This window comes from Eurosta solidaginis, chromosome 5 (assembly GCF_040869045.1).
Source record: "Eurosta solidaginis isolate ZX-2024a chromosome 5, ASM4086904v1, whole genome shotgun sequence".
In the NCBI taxonomy this organism is placed as follows: Eukaryota; Metazoa; Arthropoda; class Insecta; order Diptera; family Tephritidae; genus Eurosta; species Eurosta solidaginis.
In genome coordinates, this window is record NC_090323.1 from 229566136 (window position 1) to 229572135 (window position 6000).

The following is a 6000-nucleotide window of genomic DNA, read 5'->3' on the forward strand; positions in this document are numbered from 1 at the left end:
TGCGCAGGTATGTATTTCCCGAGCCGTCGATCAAATAGCTGTACGCATGTTGTGTTTCAGAAGAATTTTTAATCCTTGTTTGATTTTACATCTACATATATCAGCCTCTCAAAAGTTTTGGGCAGAAATATGGTGTAAGGACTTAGCCCAACTCCATAGCGCCCCATTATGTGGCTGGGCGGTTTGGGGTCTTAACTCCGTCTTTCCGCCTCATAGGAGGATGGCTGGATAGTTGTGACCAATAACTGACAACCCTCAACACAGGGTGTTGTATGGACCGTGCCTATTTGATGATTTGCAGAAAGAGGTATATTCGGCTGTATTTTAAAACAGCCTTACCGATATCAGGCCATCCGGGGAAGTAACGGTGGCCTCACAACAGTAAGGCTCATGAGGCGGTAGAAGTAAACCGAAGGTAGTTGAAGAGTTTTTCTGCGAAAAACTTTTGGCCTTCCAACCGATATGAGCACGCAAAAGCACCCGGTGGCAGACTGAAGCTAACACGTTTGGCAGAATGTAGCAATCCAGCTTTTAAAAGGCAGAAAGAACTCAGTTCCAGGACTGTGTGGCAGGCCAGCCGTATTGACAAGCCAAGTAGGTCTAAATCTGTAGGACAGATGAACCCCAATAAGGAGATAACAACTACCTCAAAAGCTGCAAGAGAGAGAGAGGACTTGAAAAGTGAGGATTTACCAACAACGAGGCTAAAGGGATGGTCCTTTGTCAGATATTGATCCGGTTCTTACCGGAATAGCGCCATAAAGATACAAGTCCGACCATCTTGGCAACGATTTGATGTTGCCACGTTGGACCTTCTAGGTCTTCCAACGCCCTCCTCTTCTCAGGAACTTGGGGTCACCAAAGCGTCGTCTGCTTAACAAAAAAGATTCACTACGGGTAGGTAAGGCTGAGAAATGGGTTGGATAAGCTGTACATTTTGCTGCCAACTTCCTATTTGCTTTGGCGGCCACCTTGGCGTGATGGTACCGTGCTCCGCCTACCATACCGTATGCCCTGGGTTCACACACCGGGCAAAGCAACATCAAAATTTTAGAAATAAGGTTTTTCAATTAGAACAAAATTTCTCTAAGCGGGGTCGCACCTCGGCAGTGTTTAGGAAGCACTCCGAGTGTATTTCTGCCATGAAAAGCTCTCAGTGGAAACTCATCTGCCTTGCAAATGCCATTCGGAGTCGGCATAAAACATGTAGGTCCCGTTCGGCTAATTTATTGGGGAAATTAAGAGAAGCACGACGCAAATTGGGAGAGAAGCTCGGCATAAAATCTCTTCGGAGGTTATCGCGCCTTACATCCTATTTGCTGCCAGCGAGAGACTTGAGGATTTTGTCACGCTTCTTAACTTTAGTTGCAATTGCGACTGCATACTCATGAAAATTTAGGTAATTTTCGAACTTTATATACTGTTTCTTTTTATGCAGTACAGTTGGAAGCGTAACGCTATCGACTTGGATTTCCAATATTGCCGGCATTAGCTATATCCACGCTATAAGTAAGATCGTCGAGGACTTTTTTGGTGATAGTGCGTATTTTTATACTTGAACCTGGTACTTACCTTCGTTCCTAATTGACGCTTAACCTTTAAGGGTTATGGAAGGCCAAAAAGGCGATCCAGTCGCTTCTTCGTAGAGTTAACTGGTGCCAACTGTTCACACCAAGGGAATTCAAATTGTTTTCTCGCTGGTCCTTCCAGCGTAGTGGAGGCCGCTTCCTCTGCTTCCATAAGCAGGTTGCAATAAAAATTATTTCTTAGCCGGAGCATCATCTTTCATTCGCATAGTGTTGCCTAGCCAGCGTAGCCGCTGTTTTAGTTCGCCGGACTATGTTGATGTCTGCACAAAGCTCAACAGCTCATAATAAAATCGTTCTCGGTACTCGCCGTCGCCAACGCGTACAGCTCCGTAAATCTTTCGAAAACTTTTCTCATGAACACTGCCATTACTAAAATGTACAGTGTTTGAGGCAGAGGCGAAATGGACCAACTTCTTTGGTTTGCGCTTACTTTCTTCTGGCTACTGTGGTGTTGCAAGCAAATTTGTCCTTTTATTTTATTACATCCATCACGTTATGGCGTTGATGGAATATTTTGCATTCGCGAAGACATCGATCTGCTGGAATTGAGTCCCTTTCTATGAAAGGGACTGATATTCCAGCCTTAGTCCTCAAACCATAGTTTTTAAATGTTTGTAAAGATCGTTACCAGTAAAAATAGTTTTAATTACCATTAGAACTATAGCAAGCTCATTAATCCAAGATAGACTCCAGTTTGTAGGCACATCCGTGGGTTGTAAATATACCAGAAGAGTCACTTTTTTTTTTTATTTATAACAGTTAAAACAAAAAAACGTTACCTTTCAGGAAAATAGCAAGGCGAAGTCGTCATACTCCTCAACAGCAAAAAAATCTGTACTCTCAACTACTCAAGTTCAATGCTTTTCTTAATTAAAACTTAATTTATCGAATCATAAGCTCAACCTTCCAGAATAAATAAAAACAAACTAAATCTACAGCCTTAAGGACTACAAAACTTTGTTTGACTGCAATGCCGATTTTAGATGAATTCCGAGCACAGAGGAGGAGGACTCCCACTTCTCACTTACTGTCCTGCGCAGACGCACTACTTCCTAGTATACTGCAAGTCAAACTTTGAGTCTGCAAGAACCTTGTTGCGTGTTATTTGGTTCTCGAAGTAGTTAAATTGAGTTGCAACTCGAAACTTGACCTACAGCACATCAATGCTTGTGGTGCCATCCAAAGAGTACTTCAGGCTAAAGTCTTTTATTCAGTTGCATCTTGGCACTGACGCGTTTTGTTCAAGTTACACTTTAATTAACTGCATCAATTGCAGGTGCTAAAGTTTCGAAATTTTAAGAGTTTAGTTCATATACTTATTTCTGCTTTCAGTTTGTCTATACAGTCATAATTCCTAAAATGAAACTTTGGCTTAAAGTATCTACTTATGTACTTTGTGTATGCTAATGCCGTTTCGTTATTTTGTTGCTAGTTTTTTATCTTTGAATGTTTTTATACTAAGCGTGCTTTGCACACAGAGTATATTTACTTTGATTAGATAACGCTTGGTTGTACAGGTATAAAGGAATCGAGATAGATATAGACTTCCATATATCAAAATCATCAGTATCGAAAAAAAATTTGATTGAGCCATGTCCGTCCATCCGTCCGTCCGTCCCCCCGTCTGCCCGTTAACACGATAACTTGAGTCAGAGGTATCTTGATGAAATTTGGTATGTAGGTTCCTGGGCATCTTAGATCGCTATTTAAAATGAACGAAATCGGACTATAACCGCGCCCACTTTTTCGATGTCGAAAATTTCGAAAAACCGAAAAAGTGCGATAATTCATTACCAAAGACGGATAAAGCGATGAAACTTGGTAGGTGGGTTAACCTTATGACGTAGAATAGAAAATTAGTAAAATTTTGTACAATGGGCGTGGCACCGCCCACTTTTAAAAGAAGGTAATTTAAAAATTTTGTAAGCTGTAATTTGGCAGTCGTTGAATATATCATGATGAAATTTGGCAGGAACGTTACTCCTATTACTATATGTGCGCTTAATAAAAATTAGCAAAATCGGAGAAGGACCACGCCCACTTTAAAAACAAAATTTTTTTTTAAGTAAAATTTTAACAAAAATTTAATATCTTTACAGCATATAAGTAAATTATGTCAACATTCAACTCCAGTAATGATATGGTGCAACAAAATACAAAAATAAAAGAAAATTTCAAAATGGGAGTGGCTGCGCCCTTTTTCATTTAATTTGTCAAGGATACTTTTAATGCCATAACTCGAAAAAAAATTTACCAATCCTTACGAAATTTGGCAGGGACATAGATTTTATGACGCTAACTGTTTTCTGTGAAAATGGGCGAAATCGATTGAAGCCACGCCCAGTTTTTATACATAGTCGTCCGTCTGTCCTTCCGCATGGCCGTTAACACGATAACTTGAGCAAAAACCGACATATCTTTACTTAACTTAGTTCACGTACTTATCTGAACTCACTTTATCTTGGTATAAAAAATGAACGAAATCCGACTATGACCGCGCCCACTTTTTCGATATCGAAAATTACGAAAAATGAAAAAAATGTCAGAATTCTATACCAAATACGAAAAAAGGGATGAAACATGGTAATTGGATTGGTTTATTGATACGAAATATAACTTTAGAAAAATGTTTTTAAAATGGTTGTGACACCTACCATATTAAGTAGAAGAAAATGAAAAATCTCTGCAGGGCGAAATAAAAAACCCTTGAAATCTTGGCAGGTATTACATATATAAATAAATTAGCGGTATCCAACAGATGATGTTCTGGGTCATCCTTGTCCACATTTTGGTCGATATCTGGAAAACGTCTTCACATATACAACTACCACCACTCCCATTTAAAACTCTCATTAATACCTTTAATTGGATACCAATATCGTACAAACACAGTCTAAAGTCACCCCTGGTCCACCTTTATGGCGATATTTCGAAACGGCTTCCACCTATAGAACTAAGGCCCACTCCCTCTTAAAATACTTATTAACACCTTTCGTTTGATACCCATATTGTACAAACGCATTCTAGAGTCACCCCTGGACCACCTTTATGGCGATATCTCGAAAAGGCGACCACCTATACAACTACCACCACTCCCTTTTAAAACCCTCATTAATACCTTTGCTTTGATACCCATATTGTACAAACAAATTCTAGGGTCACCCCTGGTCCACCTTTATGGCGATATCTCGAAACGGCGTCCACCTATGGAACTAAGGATTACTCCCTTTTAAAATACTCATTAACACCTTTCATTTGATACCTATATCGTGCAAACAAATTCTAGAGTCAACCCTGATCCACCTTTATGGCGATATCCCTAAATGGCGTCCACCTATAGAACTATGGCCCACTCCCTCATAAAATACTCTTTAATGCCTTTCATTTGATACACATATCATACAAACACATTCCAGGGTTTCCCTCGGTTCATTTTCCTACATGGTTATTTTCCCTTATGTTGTCACCATAGCTCTCAACTGAGTATGTAATGTTCGGTTACACCCGAACTTAACCTTCCTTACTTGTTTTTAATTGAAAACAATACTTACATGAAGTAATAATAATACTAAAAGTTAGAAAATAATTAGGTAGGCCCTAGGTACCAGTCATTGCATTCCTCATATATCTAGGGCGTTGATCAGACAATTAAATAAAAGCGTTGGATATTGATAGTCATACACTGAAAGAAAAAGTCTGGTAAAATCAACCGAAATACGAGTCAATCCAACCGAAATTTCTGTCAATTTTTATCCATCGCAACAAGATGTTGAAACAACTGCGCACAAATCGTTGATTCGTAATTGACCGTTTTAGTAGTCAAATGAACAAAAAAAGTTGTTGCGACAGCTTTGTAAAATAAAAGTTAAGGCGCGATATCCTCCGAGGAGATTTTAGGCCGAACTTCTCTTCAAATTTGCGTCGTGCTCCTCTTTGATTTTTCTTACAAATTGGAGGCACGCGACCTACTTGTTTTATGCCGACTCCGAACGGCATCTGCAAGGCATATGAGTTTTCACTGAGAGCATTTCATGGCAGAAATACACTCGGAGTGCGTGCCGAACACTGCCGATGGGCGATTGCGCTTAGAAAATTTTTCTTCTAATTGAAAAGGCTTGTTTCTAAAATTTTAATGTTGCTTTTCCCGGGGTCTGAACCCAAGGTCTTCGGTGTGGTAGGCGGAGCATGCTACCATCACACCACGGCAGCCGCCATATATATACGTAAATATGTGAATACATAAATACGCATGCTTGCTACATATACATACATATGAATATAGAAATGAAAATAGTAGTCACAAAACTGATTCTCAATTCTTTCAGTTGCAGCTCAGCTCATTCTCGATGTCTTCTCTCGCATGTAGTTGCCACACTTGATTGTAGTATAAATGTTTGACGCAACATTTTAA